This window comes from Cylas formicarius, unplaced genomic scaffold (genome assembly GCF_029955315.1).
Source record: "Cylas formicarius isolate icCylForm1 unplaced genomic scaffold, icCylForm1.1 PGA_scaffold_7__23_contigs__length_41026272, whole genome shotgun sequence".
In the NCBI taxonomy this organism is placed as follows: domain Eukaryota; kingdom Metazoa; phylum Arthropoda; class Insecta; order Coleoptera; family Brentidae; genus Cylas; species Cylas formicarius.
This window is the reverse complement of record NW_026844352.1, coordinates 4,476,290-4,496,686: the sequence shown is the minus strand read 5'-3', so window position 1 is coordinate 4,496,686 and position 20,397 is coordinate 4,476,290.

The following is a 20,397-nucleotide window of genomic DNA, read 5'->3' as shown; positions in this document are numbered from 1 at the left end:
TGTATACATTTTTTTGAAGCATATATATATATATATATATATATATATATATATATATATATATATATATATATATATATATATATATATATATATATATATATACTAGCGAACGTAAAAACTAATCATAAATGTACTAATCTTATAACTAAAAAAAAGTAGGAAAGAAGGGGAAATAATAGGATAAGAAAATAAATAATAATAGTCTTTCAGTTATAACCAATTTTCAATAATCGGGAGACCCATTTTTCAGTTTTTTCGAATTTACAGCGCACCCTGTATATTTTTGAAAAATTGTCACGAATAAATGTTTATAGAGCCGTATCTTCAGCTCCTTCTGGTTCAAGAATTTTTTTGGTCTCGTAAACAGTTTTTGAAAAATGATGTTTTTTTGTAGACTTCTACATGCGCGATTATTTATTTTTTTAGAATACTTCCCGACCCCCCAGCCCAAGGCTGCATAAACGTGCCAAATATTATGAAGTGTTTAATAGCAAGTTCCAAAAACCAGTCGAAAATCACAAAGAAAAGGTGGATAGCGGCGTCGGATCAGGGCCATTTCTTACAATTTTATGTGCCTCGTAGAGGGTTAAAAAGGATTCAAATTTCAATTTTGTAGCTCCAACGGTTCGAAAGTTATTCAGGAAAAAACAATAGACGAGAACGGAGAACGGACAAACAGCGATCCCGTAGGACCTACCGTTCCCGAGATATAAAATTTTTATACGAGCGTAGATACTTTCGAAAATTCTATTTCATCGATTTTCGAAAGTAACAAGACAATAATATTTAGTATTAGCAGGTAGAAACTGTTTCAAATGCATATAAGCAATTTCCGGCCCGGAATTTCTCACTAATTTTCAGCGGTTAAGTTTTTGAATGTTGCTGGAAGTTGTTATACTTCTCTATACGGAGCTGTTAGAATTCAGGTCGAGTTTCAAATAACCATTAGAGCGCCAGTTCCAGGCCAAACGCTCCATACACAGCGCAGTGATCGAGAACAATCCATTTTGCTCCCATATAAACGATTAATTTTTGTCCAACGAAGCATCCGAATCTTATCTGACCGTGTCAAACATATTGCGTAGGGGTAGTCGAATATCAAAATACAATAATCCCGGCCGACCAGACCTAACGTTACGCCGAAATAAATTGCCAGTGAGATAATCAGAGGTTTGGTCCGCTGTCCTATGTGCACATGACAATTGTATTTTTTCCACGTATGAATGCGAATTGCGGACGCTAATGCCATAGGGGTGCGCGAGGTATAGACGGGCGCCTCATTTATTTATATACAGGTTGGCGGAAAAAAAAGATATTTGAGGAAGTCTCCAGGAAGAATTTTTTCTTCCACAGTTCTCAACTGAAACTGTTTCAGACAGAATTCAGATCTGTAGAACGTAGTATATTGTTTCTTTGAAAACTTTCAAAATAAGTATTAAAAAATACAGATAAGCAATTAATAAGAAGTGAAAAGTTGAATTCGAAACTGATTAATACGAAAGTTTATACCGATGAGGTTAAGTCTGTTCACAGATATAAGAAAGTGACTAACTGATACGAATTAAGGAACGACCCGGGCAAGCTATAGGAATGAAATATGGCAGAACAGGTTCAAACTTTGCTTAGAATTTAATTATTCTTGGATTTGTTAGGAAAGATACTAAACAATATTTATTTATTTATTTATGTATTTATGTTTAAATCTAAAATAAAATTACAAATTATTTTTATTACCTCCTTAAATTACTTTAAATTATTCACATAATATATTAGTATCACTATCGCTGTCATTGCCTGTTGTAATTATTATTTGTTCTATATTATTTGCAATATGGATATATGATTGTTCTGCTGTTTCTATAAGTTTAACAGAATTTGCCCAACTTTGTGGAGGGATGTTAAAAACTTCGGTTTCTATAAGTTTGAGGACATTGGAGTCAACACGGGGAAAAACATTGTTATGCCGAATGGCAGATTTCAGTTGTTGCCAAACATGTTCGATGGGCTTAAATATATAGTGGTAAGGTGGAAGCCTTAAAACTGTATGCCCGAGATTGTTTGCATAATTATCACAGATGTATTCCTTTTGTAGGTTCAAGCTTTGTAGAATCTCAATTAATTGCTTTTTAGTATGATCTTCGTGAAAATAAATGTCGTTATTATATATGTACTTTTGGATTATTGCTTTTGTGTCACACGAGGAAGGGGTTTTAGTCAACTGTCTACTGTGATAATTTGCATTGTCTATTACAATTACGCTATTAGGAGCAATGTTTGGCACTAGTTTGCTTTTAAACTAACTTTCAAATAAATCATCGGTGGGGTCTTCATGGTAATCCAGAGATGAATGTTTAATATTTTTCGCAGACAGAGAAAGTCTATTTGGAATCCAACCATCTTTAGAACCAGCATGCAAAATAGTTATTCTTTTACATCTTTTTGATGGCGCGTTTGTTTTACACTTATCAGTTGAGTCAACCCAACTCTTTTTCGGGGTATCATAAGTGTCGAACCAGGTTTCATCCAAGTAAATAATTGGCCTTTGTTGTTCTCTGTAAATCCTATTTTTTTTCTATATATTCCAGTCGTCATTTCCGAATTCTAAAAGATTCCATTAAAACTTGTTTTTGTCAATTTTTTTTTAAATCTAATGTAGGCACGCTTTGTTCCTCGTATAAGTGGTAAATTTGAGGCCATATTATATCTTGATCATTTTCATCTACACTCGAGAAATCAGAATCGCTTCTTTTTTTCCTCGCTGAAATGGGATTATTCACAATTTTCCTTACAGGAATTTTCGTCAATGTGACCGTTTCTTCTAAAGATGCTTGCTTCGTGGCACCACGTTCAATGAGAATCAAATAAACAATGTTTGTAACTTCCTTAGTCTCAATAGACATTTGGACGGGAGCATCTCTTGAGATACACTAGACTCGCACATATTTTGCATAATTCGCACACGATTCAACACGAAATAAGAACGATTACTAATAAACTTAAACTAAGTAGTATACCAAAGCAAAGAATATGAAACACAGGTAGGTATAAAATTATTTTCTATTAAGGACCACAATTTTACCTGAATTTAAATTCCGAAACAAAAGGGTAATAATCTTGTTGCATTGTATGCCACCCTTGGATAATCCCATTCAAAAGCAATTGGTCACTTTCTTATATCTATGAACAGACCATACTAGACACCGACTTACTAATACGTTTAAAAAAATCTACCTTCAAATCTATGCGATCTCTTAGGATGTGCAGGATAACACGGGGACTGAAACCGAAACTATATCTATATACCAATCTCGCTGTACGTATAGCTGCTTTTTCATGTTTAATATGGTAGCATTCGATATGAACTAATACTAATAAATCAATATTAGGAAAACTTCTAAATCTGGTTGCCACTACGACTATCAAAGCTACATTGGAAGCCATGCGTTTCCTACCACTAGATTTGGTGATGAGGCACGAAGCTACTCTGACGTTCTGCAAATAACTATTCTCATATTCTTGGCCTATAGCAAAGCGTTCGACACCTTGGATCATTGCCTTCTCCTAGCTAAACTGGAATTCTTCGCTCTTTCTTTTTTTAAAAATTTTCTTGGTCAGAGATACCAAAGGGTAGTTGTAGGAAATACTCATTCAGATGCCCTTGCTTTGGAGAGGGGTGTTCCCCAGGGGACTATTCTGGGACCTATTCTGTTCTCAGTTTATACAGTTGATTTCTCTAGTTTTCAAATTTTTAATCTCAATTTAGATCTAAAAATAATTGCGGAGGTATCTGCGGCTCACAACCTCTAATTGAATACTAACAAAACGCAGATGTTATTATTTGGAAATGAAAGGAAAGATATTGTAAAAAACGCCTCTTTTAAGATTACACTAAATGATGAGATTATCTCTCCTTCTTGAGACGGGTGTACAAATTTAGGATTAAGGGTGACTTGCACTTTTCTAAGCATGTTGACTCGGTGTTACAAAAATACTTCTATAAGTTGAGGACATTGTATATTCATAAACATTTTCTCAGTAAAGAAGTTAAACTTAAACTCTGTGATATGTTAGTTTTATTCCATGTCGCTTATTGCGATATTGCCTATTCACCAGTTATACTTAATCAAGATAAGGAGAGACTCCAACGACTTCAGAATGCTCGTATTCGTTTTAGTTACAATCCCAGAAAGTTTGACTCAAACTGGAGGACCGATATAAAGTTCAGTTAGCTACTTTTGTTTTTTTATTGAACTCCAATAAGACCCCCTCGTACTCATTTGGTAATCTTTGCAGGGGAAATGATATTCGTAATCAAGACACCCGTCATTGTTTAGGATATTGCGTTCCTAAACACACTTCTGTAACTTTTCAGAGATTTTTTAGCTATAACGCAGTTAAATTATTTAATGATATACCTTATCCTACAAAGTCCCTCCCCACAATAAAGTCCTTCAAAAAAGCGGTAATATTGTTCATTAGGCCCGCCCATAACTAGCAAAAGCGTATGAGTTTATGATGTGCGTCTATTTCTTACGTTTGCGATGTATATGCGGGTGTATATTTTGTTGACAATTATGGTGTTGGTGCTGTTGTTGTGGTTACATGGAAAAGCGCAAATTGCGAATGTCGCCACTCTTGTATTGATACTTATATTATACTTATATTATAATATTGCGATTTTCAATAAAGACAGTTTATTATTATTATTATTAATATTAACTATTCAGTTTATCCCAAAATGGGGTCCCCAATCATGTTACTACCAAAAATTATTCTTTATAAGAAGTTCCGCGTATTGAGAAAATAACATTTTGGAAGAGCAATGTTGTATTCTATATACAAATCATTCCTTTACTGAGAATATTGATGACCATTTTTCAGCAACTTTTAACTCTATATCCCTTATAAGTTCCTATAAAGTTGCATACCCACTAAGTGCAAGTACGTTTTATCTCGGGTCACTTGCTTTGAAAAAGGAATATCAAACCAATACGCGAGATATACTGAAATAAAATGGTAACTTCCAACCAAGAGGCAACATAACTTTATCTATCTCGTGTCGTCCTGTAATATTCAGAGAACTTGTTGTCAACATCTCTTCGATTTTTCTTGCACCTTACTTACATTTACCGAACTAAATTTAGAACAAAGTAAAAGTCAACTTAACCTCCAGAATATTTCTTGTCAACATCTTTGATTTTTGTTACACTTTACTTTTGGTGACTTACTGCATAAATGCAACATCAACAACACAACACAAGATATACTGAAGTAAATTTATAACATTCCATCAAAAGGCAACACAACTTCATTAATGTCCTTTCGTTCTTTGATATCCAAAATATTTGTTGTCAAAATATCTTTATTTTGCTTTGGATAACTTGTAGAAACACTTTATCTACCTCTATCTAGAAGATTTGGACTCAACATCTCTTTGATTTTTGTTACACTTTAATTGCTGTAAGAGAGAGACATCAAATGAATGCATAAGATGTATTGAAGTTAATTTATAACATCAAAGCAAGAAGCAATACAAATTAATCTATCTCCTGTCATGCTTTGATATCCACGGGTTCTGTTGTTAACATTTTTTTGATTTTTGTTGCATTTTTTCTTTGATCCCTTCCTTACATCAATGTACTGAGATGTACTGAAATAAATTAATAACATCAAAGCATCTCGTCCTTTGATGTCCAGAAGATTTGTTGTCAACATCTCTTTGATTTTTGTTACAATGTATCTTGGGTTATTTGCTGTAAAGCATCAATTTGGGACCTTCACTTATAAGAACATCAGCTAACATGTTACTTTGTATTCTGATATCTCCAATATGACAGATTTTAAATAAAAGCTTTCAATTTCCCCTTGTTTTAGAAGTAGAGTGTCTTCAAAAGTATATCAATCAATTTATACATTTTTTTTTCTGACCTGATTGCGATTTTTCACATTATTTATAATTTTCTCGTATTCCTTCGCGTCAAACGGACACCCTCGGTATATCAAGCTGTCGCGCAGCTGTTATGAATAGACCGAACCACTGGACATCGTATTACGCATTATTAGAGACTCGCATTGGGTCAACGTTCCCCCAAAAAATAGGTCGGCGGGCGCGTGGCCCCTTTTTGTAAGTTTTATGCGATCTTTCTCTGCGTGCCACCCGGTCCACCCCAATGTCCATCAACCCCCAGCAAAGATATACAGCACTCTGTACTTAATAGTCCTATTCAACAAGGAATATTGATCGATTTAGTGTTTTCGGAAATAAAACGTTATAAGCGTTGCATTGAACGCAAAGTACGTTATTTTTTGGGGGGTACAATATTGGAACCGAGATAAAATCTTCAATAAATATTGAGGAAAGTGGATACGGTAAGTCCAAGGCACTTATATTTATTTTATGGTGGTTTTGAAATCAAATGATTCTTAACAGAGGCATTTTTTGTTTATTCTCGGATTTTTCAGTGACAGTCAAAGTTATTTCTACCTAACACAAATATTTCATAATTATCAGATTTTTACAGAAAACTGTTTTTAGCACGGAAATCCTGTCATGATCACACCAAAGGGATTTTTTTTAACAACTCCATAATTAAAAGACTAATATTACCAAAAGATGGTGCATGTTCCATAATTATGTTGGCCGCACTTATAATATTGACAAACAGGATACAGAACAAAAACCCTATTAAAATTATTTCAAAAAATTGAGATTGATGTTTCAAAGTAAAGTTCAGAACAAAAAGTTATGCATTCATATCAAAACAGGGGCTACTAATATAAAAGAAAAACGTTTTTTGTTCGAAAAATATTAATAATTTCTTTTTTTTTTTCACTAATTATAAATTATTTAAAATCAAATCAGCTTAGCAAAATTTTGTTCCAATTCCATCTTATTGGTAAAATTAACAAAGATGTTTAATTTTTTTGCAAAACACATTTTGTGTAACAGTTAAGAATTTTATAAAATTTCTTTCAAAGTAGCCAAAGTTTTACTAATTGTAACACGTAATCGTCGTTTAAATAGCAAAATTTTTATTTTAAATAATTTTTATTGCAAAAATTTGCTATTGGAAAGAAACGGGTTATCGCAGATAACCATATAACTTACTATAAGAAATAATACAAATATTATGGACCAGTCATCCTATTCATAAGTATGCAATTTAACAAAATATTTAAAAATTTAAAAAAATAGTGTTTTTCTTTAATCCGTATGATCCGAAAGTTCTAGAGTGTATCTTCTGGGGTTAAATTGTATTTACGATTGAATGGCCCTCTCTGTTTGAAATGAGTTAAAATTTTACTAACAGTTGAATAGCAAATTTGTTTATCTTTGAGTGTAATTAAATATCGTTGCAACAAACATAAAATTCGCATAATTAACATGATTTTAAATAATCTGCTAAGTGATTTAAAATTATTGGAAAAAAATGGAAATATTTAATGTTTTTAGAACAAAAACCTTTTTTTATATTGTTAGATATTGTTTTGATATTAAGGCATACCTTAAATTATAAACAACTTTTCTTTTTGCACACATATTTAAGTTGTCAAACAGTCATGATATTTCATAATCTTCCGTTGGCCATGATAATTAAAAATTTGATATTCATGTGAGACTGGATATAAAAACGGTGCATTTTCATTTCTAATTTAAGCTTACACACACACACAAGTTTATTTTGAAAATAAATGTAATAAACAAAATGCAGTTTATTAGAAAAAATCGGTATTTTGCATAAATAAATTATTTAAGGTAATTTACTTTTGAAATAAATATCAGACGGTATGCCGGGACTTCTATAAAAGGAAAAACAAGTTTAGTTTACATACCTACAAAAATTTGCGAGCTTTTCAAGAAATCTGACTACGCCACTGGCTCTTACGAAAAAATATTTTGTCCAGGCCCTTTTTCTTTACCTTTTCGATAAGTTTATGAATAACGAAGTTAACCGTGTTTGGAAAACTAACCAGAACTAACCAAAATTTTAGAAACATTCCTGTATCGAAAAATCCAAGATAGCTATGAAGTTTCTGTTTGTACGAACTATCATTTCAGGAAAAACTACGCCTTTTTAATTAAATTGTTTGAACAATATACAGGGTGCTCCCTTTCAAATAACACTGATAGAAAATATTAACTTTTATTGTACTATGCACAAAAAAGGGTGGTCCTGTACGATATTACCTGCCGATGGTGTTAAAACTTATTTGTTAATTCTTGATAACAATTATAACTTTTGAGTTTTGGTAAATTAATTATTAAATTATAAATGACCACAGTAAACGCTTTTTATGAGTTTCTTTATTATGCATTTTTGTAGTGAAAAATATCTTAAAAACTATCTACGAATATTATGAAAACAAAAACAAGATTAAAAAAATTATGCAAAGTAAACTGTTGATTTGATACATCCAGAAAATTAGGTGGTGGAGGATGTAATACGACAGAGGACATTCTTTTTTTCTGCTAGGTATACCGTCTTGATTTAATAAAATTACGAGAACAGTATACCCTAAGAGGACCATCACACAAAATATGTGAAAAATGGCTATATTTGTAAATGTAAATTTTATTTTAAAATTTAGATGCCCAGTGTAAATAATATTCTTGCATAAAGAAATAACCATTGGCAGGTTGGTCGACACATTCAATAAATTTTTTTCGAGGATTATTTTTTTGTAATTTTGTGCGTAAGAATTAGTTAATATGATACTGCTGTGGTAGAGTTCTCCTGACGATATACCGTTTTTCGTCTCCTATATGAAAAACACATTAGAAAGCATGTACTGATTTGTTTTTTGAAAATTCATACACAAAGAAGCAGTTATGTTGGGAATTATATCACTGCAATTTTAAGCCGATAGAACTGAAATGGAGACAGCTAACACCCAATTTAAGCAGAAACAACGAAATTTAATTCGGGGGCAATAGAGTTAATTAGAAGTGAAGTAGAAAAAATATCTGTTTTTAGTTGAGAAAAATATGTAGACCATACCATCGAAGAAGAATATTTTTACAGAAGCTGACTAGTGCCAGAATTAATTATTAATGTGAGGGGACGAGTCCAGTGACGATGAAGAATAACTTTTTGTTTATAAACATTGTTTTATAGCTCAATTTACACCCCTTTCATTTATACTTATAATAAACATTTTAAAGAAAGAATGGATTTTTCACTGCGTGGACTAATAATAATCGAGGAATCTCACCGATGAAACTCCGTCAGCTAAAAGTTAAGTTAAATACCGGATTACGTCGTAAAAACGGTACATCGTTTGGAGAATTCTACAATCTACCTTTTACCATCTCTTCTTACTGCTTCTTTTTAATAATAAAATAATCAACTATTAATTAAATTGTGTTAGTATATAACAAAGTACAAAAGCACAACGGAAATAGCGTCCAATACCTAGAGATACTATACAAATAACCATAACATATAAAAATTCTTACATTATTTTCTTAAAATAGTCTTTTATTGAGTATAGTTCTAATTCTATCAGAAGTGTCCTTATATTTCTTTTAAATCTTTTAAACTATTTATTTCTTTTAAACTGTTGGGCAATTTGTTAGAAAATCTTCCATCTGAAAAATTCCTCGACAACTACCTCCACACTTCATCTGGTTAATTGGAGTTATAACTCTATTCTGAACTACAAATAGTTTTTGTACTGCGCTGTGAATCCTCCAAAAAATAATGCCATATTTTAAAATGGACAGAAAATTGGCAAAGTATAAAATTTTTGTTGTATTGTGGTGCATGTACCTTCTAACTACTCTAATTCCATAACAAACAGAATTTAACCGTTTTATTAAACTATCAATATGCCTATTCTCGTCCACAGATTCATCTATATTTCCTCCTAAAACCTTTACACTATCTACTATATCGATAATATGCTTATCACATTCCAAATAGGGTGGTTTACACAATTTAGACTATTTTGTTCGAAACAAAATTAATTTGTTTTCTTTAAACCAATTGTCGGCTTTTCCAAACAACTTCTACCATTGTTCAGAACCTGAGTAATATCTGTACCTCCCACAAGTAAGTTTATGTCGTCTGCAGAACACACAATGCTTTCACTATTTAGTCCTGTAATCGAATAGATGTCATTTATATATATTATAAATAGAATTGGTCTGTGCGATACCATATAAGCTTTCTTTAGATTGTGAGTAGTGAGGGCGTCCATTTTTCATAATTTTGACAGACTGTTTTCTATTCGATAAATAGGATCTAAACAGTTCGAGCACTTGTCCACGGACACCATACAATTCGAATTTATTAAGGAGTAGATTCCTGTCGATGCAGCATAGGCCTTTGACAAATCCAAAAAAGTGCCTTGTGACATACCATCATTTTCGATATGTTTTATAATTGTTTTAGTAAACTTAAAAAGTGCGGTTTCAGTGGATTTGCCAGACCTATATCCGTGCTGATGGTCTCTAAACAAGTTACAGTCAATAAAGAAATTTCAATTATTTTTGAAATATTTTTGAAAATCCATAGAGAAGACTGATTGGTCTATAATTATCCATTTTTTCCGGGTTACCCTTCTTATATAATGGATTGATCACAGTTGTTTTTAATTGATCTAGAAAAATTTAATATTTGAAGCTGCTGTTTAATAAATGACATTGTTAGTATAGGCCACTGATAATTTAACTATGCTTGTAGGTATTTCTTCATAACCACTACTGTGCTTATTCTTTATTTTATGGGTTATTTCAGTAACTTCATCTGGTGACACCGGTCTGAGGAACATTGGTTGTTAACTGGTATTTTACAACTGAATTGTTTGGACTGTGATTGTTTGATTAGATCTGATATAATTGTTAATAAATACCCATTATAACGATTTGCTTCTTCTTCTTCTTCTTTTGTTTTAATGTCCGAACATTCAATCTTCTGTCTGTATTCTTCAGCTCTGGATGTTTTTAAGAGTTTGTCATATTCTTTTTTGTTTGGTTATAATGCGATTTCAATTAAGCATCATTTCTGGAGAGTACAAGTAAAATGTTTAATTTAATTTTAATATATAGAACTGACTGGTTATTTCTATGAGAGTGGTTTTTTCTTTTATTTATCAACTTCAACGGAAAATAATAATTGAAAGATCTACCAAAAGTATCTAAAAAATTAGACCATTGTCCATTAACGTTTTGTTCTCGCGCCTAATATACATCATTCCAATTCTGTTCAAGTATACACTCTAAAAAATTTTGTTTATTTCCGTTTGAGAAAATTCTCACATAATGGGACTTTTCGTCCGACGGTTTTAATGTAAATCCAATTTTCTGTGCTGTATGATCCGAGATAAATGTATCTAATACTAAGCTACGTACAAAATCACAATTTATAAATATATTGCCCATACAGCTTGATGTCTTTAAAGTTATTATTGTGTCTTGAAAAATTGTTGGCGACAAAAGTGTAGTTAAACTCGTATTATTGACATTGCCCATTAACATTTCTATGTTAAAGTCACTAGACAGAACAATTTTTTTCTTCTCATTAATTCTTTGGAACAGTAGCTTTTCGGTGCAATGTAAGAACGCTTCTATGTCTTCCTGAGGTGGTCTGTAGATTGATAGCACTTGAAATTGTTCCTTGTTGAATGTGCACTGCATTGCCGAACACTCAAATATATTTTTTAGTGCGAACTTAGAGAGTTTGTTTCTTGCCTTGGACTGGGCCGATTTTTCAACATAAATCGCACTACCACCATGCTCATTATACTCGCGACAGAAACAGCTCACCAGAACAAAGTTTTTTAGAGTTAGATGCCTTAACTGATCACTTGTTTTCCAGTGTTCTGTGAAACATAGAATCCTTTTTTTTTTTTTTTTTTCAAAGAACTTCCACAGGCTACTGTAATGCTTTTTACAAAACTTCTGGCGTTTCGCCAATCATCCTGTTGGCTTCTTTAGAGCTTGACTCAAACAATATATAAGCAGGTACAGAGTAATATACGAGCCAGATTCAGTCAAGCTCTGAAGAAGCCAACAGGATGATTGGCGAAACGTCAGCAATTTCGACTAAGCAGAAACCGACGCAGGAGGAATCCAGAAGTTTTGTAAAAATCATAGAATCCTACAGTTTGAGTCGGTTTGGAGTAAATCATTAATCACATCGACCGAGTTCAACAGCGATTCCTTTTACCCCAACGGTCATCTTGATTAAGAGCCGAATCGGCGGTATATCCTATAAAATATTGCCATAGTGTTTTTGAAGGAAGCCAATTTCCTTATGTACACTGGACAGTTGCTTCTTGCTGAATTTTTTTTTTCAAGAGTTGTATTTTATTACAGTCTGGACAGCTGTAAGTGTCTATATTGCATTCTGTACTATTGTGTTCACCACCACATCTATGACAATATTCTTTTCCCGAGAAATATTTAGCCACATGTCGAAAACCACAACATTTGCAACAGATAGCCAGGTTAAAGTGTTCCTTAATGTAAACTGTTACAAGATTGACATAAATTTTTTCTTTTTTTTCAATTCTCTTTAGCGGGATTGTGATATGGCTTTTTTGTCACCACCTGTATTTTGCCATGTACACTATATCCAAGTTCATCAAAAATTTCAAAATTGAGCTTCTCAATTTCCAACAAAAACTCTTTTTCTGTAAAACCTTTTTCAATTCCCGTTACCATAAACATGGGATCCATATTTTGCGTTTCTTTAATATTTATATTCTGACTGTTTTGCATATATGATTTTAATTTATCCTGTTGATTCTGGCTAAAGCTTTCTACAATTATTGCTCCATTTTTTGTTTGTCTTACGCTTTACATAGTACTTCTTTTTACATAGTATTACAATTAAAAAATAGCATATCGTTTTGGTCCAATCTTTAAACCACTGTATTGAAATGTAATTTTCTTATGCAAATGGAATCAAATCGGCAACGTAAAAATTAAATCGGTCACATCAAACATCCTTTGTTAGGGTTACGCCACTGACTAATCAAACGAAATTGTCCGGCTTTAATTAATAGGATGCGCGTTGGTTATTGTTCGCGGATGCGGCGACAGGGGGAGCGACATTAGCTCGTCCTCCTTTCGGCCAGGGGTCAAAAGGCCCCACGGCCACTTCCGCACTCTCGTAAATGAATCCGCGGATTTTTCGTTCCACATCTCTTTCCGCTGCCTAACAAACGTTAATACTGGCCCTAATTAAGTAATTGAATGTTTTAATTAAATTTTATTTGATGGTGTGATGTTCGTATTATCATAGGTGTATTATTCAGATAACTAAGCTTGGCGACTTCGTCTCAAGAGTTTTGATTTCGATGCATCACAATCGTATAAAAAAAGGCTACTAGAGTAACTTAGATAGCGAGATGCATAGTCTTTTTCTTTACATTAGAACAATGATTTGCACTAATATAAAAACCGAGAGAGAGGGTGCTTCGGTGTTTGACCTCGTATAGTAAAAATTACAAAACCTTGTGTCCTACCACGAAAAGTATTAAATTGTCAGAGTCAGAGTTAAATATTTTCAGATGGAAAAAGAAAACTCACTCTTTGGTAAATATTAAAATTTGTATTGCTAATTGCCATTTCAATAGATATTTTTTCAAATATACTGAACTGAAACTATTTCTCCACATAATTTACGATAGTGTTTAAACCAAATTGTCCCATGTTTTTTTACTTCTCATTTACGACTAATAATTTTCCCACGAAAACGGGAATTTTAAGGATATTTTAGTTTTTTAACCAATAATCGACACAGCTTCTACATAATCCAACAATGCCAGAAGTAATAGTTATTGCCCTGGATCTCCCTCGTTTCCCGGGGTATGATTTTTTTCTACAGAGTAAATGGTTTTCGTGAATAGAATTGCAGTACTTGGTAATAGTCAATGACGTCATCGCGTCTAGATTGGAAGCGAGAAACAACTATTTTCGTAAGGATGTTATCAAATATCTCGAGCAGCGTATTTGAAAGAAAACCGTAAATACAAAAAATGTAGGTCTTGATGCGGCCTATAGGAATCACATAGACATAAACGGCTAATAACTTACTTCCGAAAAGAACAATTTTCAGGATCTTTTGGATTTTACTCCTATTTGAATTTTACATAGTTTAGGCAGAAATTGAGATTGTGTTTTTTTTTGTATTGTACAGGGTGTCCTAAATAGGTTTTCAAATGAACACACTATATATTTTTTATTCAAGTATCAATTCTAGGGTAAAAAAAAGGTGAGTTTGTAACTTATCTTATATTTAAATTTTTCTTACTTTTTATATAGTTTATACGCTAACTAACCAAGGAAACGAATTTGACAAAATTAGTCTATAAAAAAAAGTTAATTAAGAAATGATCCATAAAGCTTAGTTAAAAATATTCTTCTTAAAATGCTTGTTTCATCTGGCATCAAAACAACAACAAAAAAATCAAAATATTAAGGTATAAACAAACTTTGACATTTCTATTTGTTTTTGTTGTTTTTCATTTCTATATAAAAGTTTTTTATTAGTATAAATTGTATTTGTATTTTAAGTAAGTTATAGTTTTTGAGTAACCTATAAACTTTAATTATTTATTTAATGATTTATTAGGTATTTTCAATCAAGCTAGATAGTTAACTATTAAATGTTTCTATAAATATGAATTCTGATGTTTTATTGAATCTGTTAAAGTGTGTAGTATAGAGTCGAATTATCTCAAAATCTCCACGTATTAATGGACACTCTGTATTGTTAGCAATAGGTTTTATTCCTATATCTGGAATATTATATTTTAAAAAGAAGTAGTATCATTGTCAAGTGACCTAATATGGGCAGCTTTAAATAAATATTAATTAAAAGAATTTACACGGGTGTTATATTAAACCTGGAATATCTCAAAAAGTAAGTAAAATTTAAATATAAGATAAATTACAAATTTACCTTGTTTTTTTATCCTAGTCTCACATAACCTCAATTTCTGCCGAAACTGTGCCAAATTCGAATAGGAATTTCTTAAGAAAGTGACCTCTGTTTTAAACAAGGATTAAAAAATGTCGAAATATACTGGGCGTTCCGTTTAAAATAACAAAGTTGATGTCGGGGGGGACAAACAAACAAAATTATATTAATTGAAATCTTCAGGAGAGTGAAAGAAACTTTTGCGGGATACTTTTTACGTATCTCCTTTTCCAGGTTTCCAGGAAGTATAGGGGATCCTTTTATTTGGCACACGGTGTACCTACATCACAATCTGCTTGAATGCTCTGTTGTACCCCACCGTTTCCATCAAATTGCAAACATGTGTACATCAGTTTGTAGGTAATTTTATTACTTTTCATCTTTTATTTATTTATATTTTCGTTTACATTTTTTGCGAAAACTTGGGCATTTTCAAGATAATTGGCAAGACGTAAAAAAATATTCCTCCAAAAATCAGCTTTCGGGAGTTTTGTTCCAGAGTATTTGATTCAGTCGGTCAGTGGCTGGTACTAAAAATAACGCAATTCGTTAACAATCTCCAAGGTGACTCATTTATCGCTACGCATCCTTCGACATTTTAACGAATTCATCCCTCGAAACGGGCTGACAACATAAATTCAACAGTTTACGGAAAACTTCAATTAGCATACTTTTTATCAACATAACAAAAAATCAAAACGGCTTATGCAAAAGGGATGGAAAATTGCAGATATTTTTTTATTATTTGTATCGTCTCCTGTCCGGTTTGGTCTGGCCCGTGGGTTTCCTCTAATATTCAATAAACTAAAGTGGGTCTTAAAATAACTGCCACGCGGGCAAAGGAGTTGGCTGGACGTGATCCGTTTTGTTTGTGAGGGGTCACGTGCTTACGCCATGCGTTATATTTTTAGGGCGGATGCCATTGCGACACGCTTAGTATTTATCACAAGAGCGAGCGGCTTGTTAAGAAGAAACCAATCCGCATAAACCATAAAAAAAAATGATTTTTTGAATGCATTTTAAGCGCCTCTTGTTCCTTTTTCTGCTGAGTGGTTGGTCAATTATGGGAATTTTTTGATTCCACCTAGGATGAAACATTCCCAGTGAGACGATATAGGAATTTAGTAAAATAAGTAGGAAAAATTCAACAAAATGCCTCCTGGCATTTTTTATATTTAAACTAAAAGTATTTATCAATTAATTAAGACTAAATAAATCTAACCTTACATATTTGGGTTAGGTTTTTAATACTTTAACACAACTTTAAAAATTCTATCATGATTTATTATATTATGTTTATTAAAAAACGAGTTAATGCCGTCAATCCTCTAGCACTTACACATTCACTATATAGAGGGTGCCCCATCAAAGCATGTTTCCTCAATGAACTATATTTCAAGACAATATTAACAAAATATTAAACATAATTTGACATCTGTCGCTCACAGTTGGTACTAATTCCTACAAATTGCATTAATTCAGATTTCGGAGAGGTAATAGTATATTATGCAACAAGTGCGGTAAACAGCATTTTACTCACGAGTTTATTTGACACGAGCGGAGCGAGTGTTTAATAAGCGAGTGACTCAAAAAGTTTACCGAACGTGTTGCATACTATACTTTTTCTACGACCTTGTTTTTGGGTACATTTTTCCAAAACAATACGAATACATTTAGTGACATGACCGTCAGAATTGACAAACGTCAAAATTCAATGCGTGGGAAATATCTCCGAAAACGTCCGATTGCTCCCAAACCCGTGCGGTAAAATCCCGGAAATGTCCAAAGTGCCTCGGATTCGTGGCAAACGAAACTAACGTGGTAAAGGCACGCTAGATTGGTGTGTAATTAGGTATTTTACAGACGGGAGTAGAAAAAAAGGTCTACGTCAGTTATTTTTGGTCGTATTGACCCTATGAAACGAATTTTCTTTACCTTGTCTTTACTAACCAATAGTTTTCAAATTTTTGCTTATACGCTTAGCGATATTTATAATGGTTGAGGTGGTCTTGAAGGTTTTCAATAATTGCAAAATTCTTTTAATTTTTAAGTTTTATTCAACGTTTAGATCACAAATACATAAAAATAATATATAAACTAAATATTTCCTATAAAAATATTTATATACCATCGAGATATTTCCAATGACTCAAGAAAATACCAATATGACATGACTGACATTAATATTTTGACATCGAAGTTTATCATTATTATTAGTTGCTATGAGTTTATTTAATTGGTTTTTTTTATTTTCAACACAATTGTTTGAAGTAAATTTGCTTTTTACCACCTGTTCATTGGTTTTCCCCCCAACTAGGAAAAAGAGACCTACTGTATGCTATGAAAATAATATGTGACGCAAAAAAAGAACCAGAAAAACACTCTTTTTTTAGAAAATTGAAAAACAAATATAAAAAATCCTTGAAAGCTGCCAAAAGAGCTGAGTATGATAGTTTTCTATTAAATTCAAAAAAACAGAGTTAAGGATAGCTGGCGATTTTCGAACTAGACAGAAATAATCGAGACAGGCACTGTGTTGGGGCAACTTTATTACCAGGTCACTTTAATAAGTATTTTAGTGGAATCGCAAATAATATCATAAAAAAATCTTCCAAAATCAACATTGGGCAGCTCTTGTTTTTTAAAGGGTTTGAGGGCACCAGATTGTTCTTTTTACTTGTTTCCTACGACGCCTGAAGAAGTTTTTTCAACAATAATGAACTTAAAGAATTCATTAGCGCTTGATGCATTTGACTTGAATAGCAAAATACTCAAGGAGACCGCGGATATTTTGATGGAACTTTTGACTAGTTTGATAAATCGTTGTTTTACTGAAGGAATATTCCCAAGTATTTTTAAAATTTCTAAAATAACGCCAATATTTAAAAACGGAGACCCTCAGATGGTCGATAATTGTCGTCCTATCTCTATCATTGTTGTTTTCTCTAAAGTTTTTGAAATCCTGTTAAAAGAGAGGCTATATAAATTTGTTGAAGTAAATCAATTACTCGACTCTGCCCAGTTTGGTTTCAGAAGCAAGTTCTCCACAACTAGAGCTTTGATGAGGGTGGTGGAGGACATAGTCGGAGGCCTGGAAAGGGGAGAACACTTAATGATTTCACAGTGCGACCTCTCAAAGGCTTTGGGCTGTGTTTCTCATCAGATTCTCTTGAGCAAGCTTGAATTTTGTGGAGTGCGTAGTGTTCCACTCAAACTTTTTAAGTCTTATTTAACATATAGGCCACAGTTTGTGAGCGTAAAGAACAATAAGTCTGATTTGGCTTGCTTTGAGTTTGGAGTACCCCAGGGGTCCGTTCTGGCACCCCTCCTTTTTATTATATACATAAATGATATTTGCCAGTAAATGATGCCTGATACTGAGATCGTGCTCTTTGCTGACGACACAACGCTTATTAATTCAAACAGGAACATCACTACCCGGAGTAATATTGAAACATATACTTTACCCAAGGCCAAAGCATCGTTTTCAGCAAATAATCTGCAACTTAATGAAGCTAAAACGAAGAATTTATTAGTGTATAGTAGCAGTAGGTTGACATGTGGCAAGGGATGCAAGATTCTGGGCGTTACCTTGGATGACACTCTGAATTGGTCAGAACACATTGGCGAGCTAAGTAAAAATCTTTCAAATATTCTTTTTCTTTTGCGTCAACTTCGCAGAATGGTGAGTTTTGATATATTGGCGTCAACTTACTTTCGTTTATTTCACTCGCGTATAAGCTATGCCACCATACTGTGGGGTAACTCCTCTTATGCCATTAAAATATTTAGGCTGCAAAAAAAGGCACTACGGATAATTACAAATTCAAATTTTAACGAACACTGTAAGCCATTGTTTATTTAACATAAAATAATGACGGTTCCCTGTATATTTATATTTCAAAGTGTTCTTGAGATACACTCCAAGACTAATAGTTTACCGAAACAAAATAAAAATAAAATTAAAAGTTTTCTTCTATGTAAGGGCTATTATAGCGTTGGTGAATTTTTTGAAGAAAACATCGGTAATTACGTGTTGCAGGGCGTTGTGCATTGATTTATATTAATAATTGTTCTGTGCTATATACATATAAATTTATTTTTTATTTGTTGTCCTGTTAGGTTTTATTGTGAAGTTATGGACATTGTATATCCTAAATTTAGTATATTATGATGATATATACAATTTTATGTTAGCATATACTTACATAGATTCAATTTATTTTTTTCCTTTGTATGACTTGCTATCTATCTATCTATCTATCTAATTAATACTAGTTTATTAAATTATGGACAAACCGACTTCAATTACTAATAGCTTTTCGATTATTATCAGCATTTAGTTCTTTTTAAATTGAATCATTTCTTTTATTGCCGATTTTTGATAATTCTTATGTTATGCGTTTAAACTTTATTTTTTTCTTAATGAAATTCCTGGTTGGGCAAATTTTCATATTTATTATGTAAAGCAGTTGATGCGACTTTAGTTTTGGTCGTTTTGGTTACCTATCAATTACATGGTCACCATATAGTAATATTACTAATTTAATTAGTATGAAATACATTTAAACAACATATATTTTTTCAGATGTTATTAGCGTTTGTGTTCAAAAATACTGTTTTGGGAAGTATTTAGTGTTTAGTTTTTTTTGTAGGTACTTATTTTTTATATCCCTCTTATATACTTATCTGTAATTGTCCAGCTCTGTTGCGTTTCTGGTATTGTATATAAATTTAACAAGGAAATAATGAGTGTTTTATTTTATCATTTGACGAGTTCTTCAAAAAATCGAAAAAAAAATAAGTGTCTGTTTCCCAATATCAAAAACTGATTAAAACATTGATTAATACGCTAACAAAACCAAATAGAAAAAATGTAAACAAAATCGTAATAGTCACCTATGGTATCATATTAAGCATATATAAGGGAATAATTGTTTATCTTGTAAAAGCATTTATTTCTACATTTCTACTCACATTAACTACTCATAAGAGCTCCAAAAATAAAAAACAGCAGTGATTTTAATATAAACGAAATCAAATCATTTATTTTGTTCACACAAATAAGGATTTTCCCCCGGTTAAAAAACCGGTCAAATTTTACTCTGGAAAATGCGTATTCTATTGATAATAACAAAAAAATATTTGTGTGCCATTTGTAAAAATAATAACAAAAAAAAAAGATCATGGACTACTTCTTCCGCTGTGTACTGGGTTGCCAGAAATCTAATAATTTATTATATTATCTTCTTAAAAACTCTATTTCTAGTCAATAAGTATCATCAAAAATCATAAAAAAATGTCTTTTTTATAGGGCTTATGAATTATCTCGTAGTTGGCTTCTTTTTGATCGTTTTTTAATAAATTTTCTCTTCAGAAGCGTGCGTTAATTTTTTGTACTTTTCCCAGAAGACATCTATCGATATTAGCACTGATATATTGCGAGGTTAATATAGAACAGATA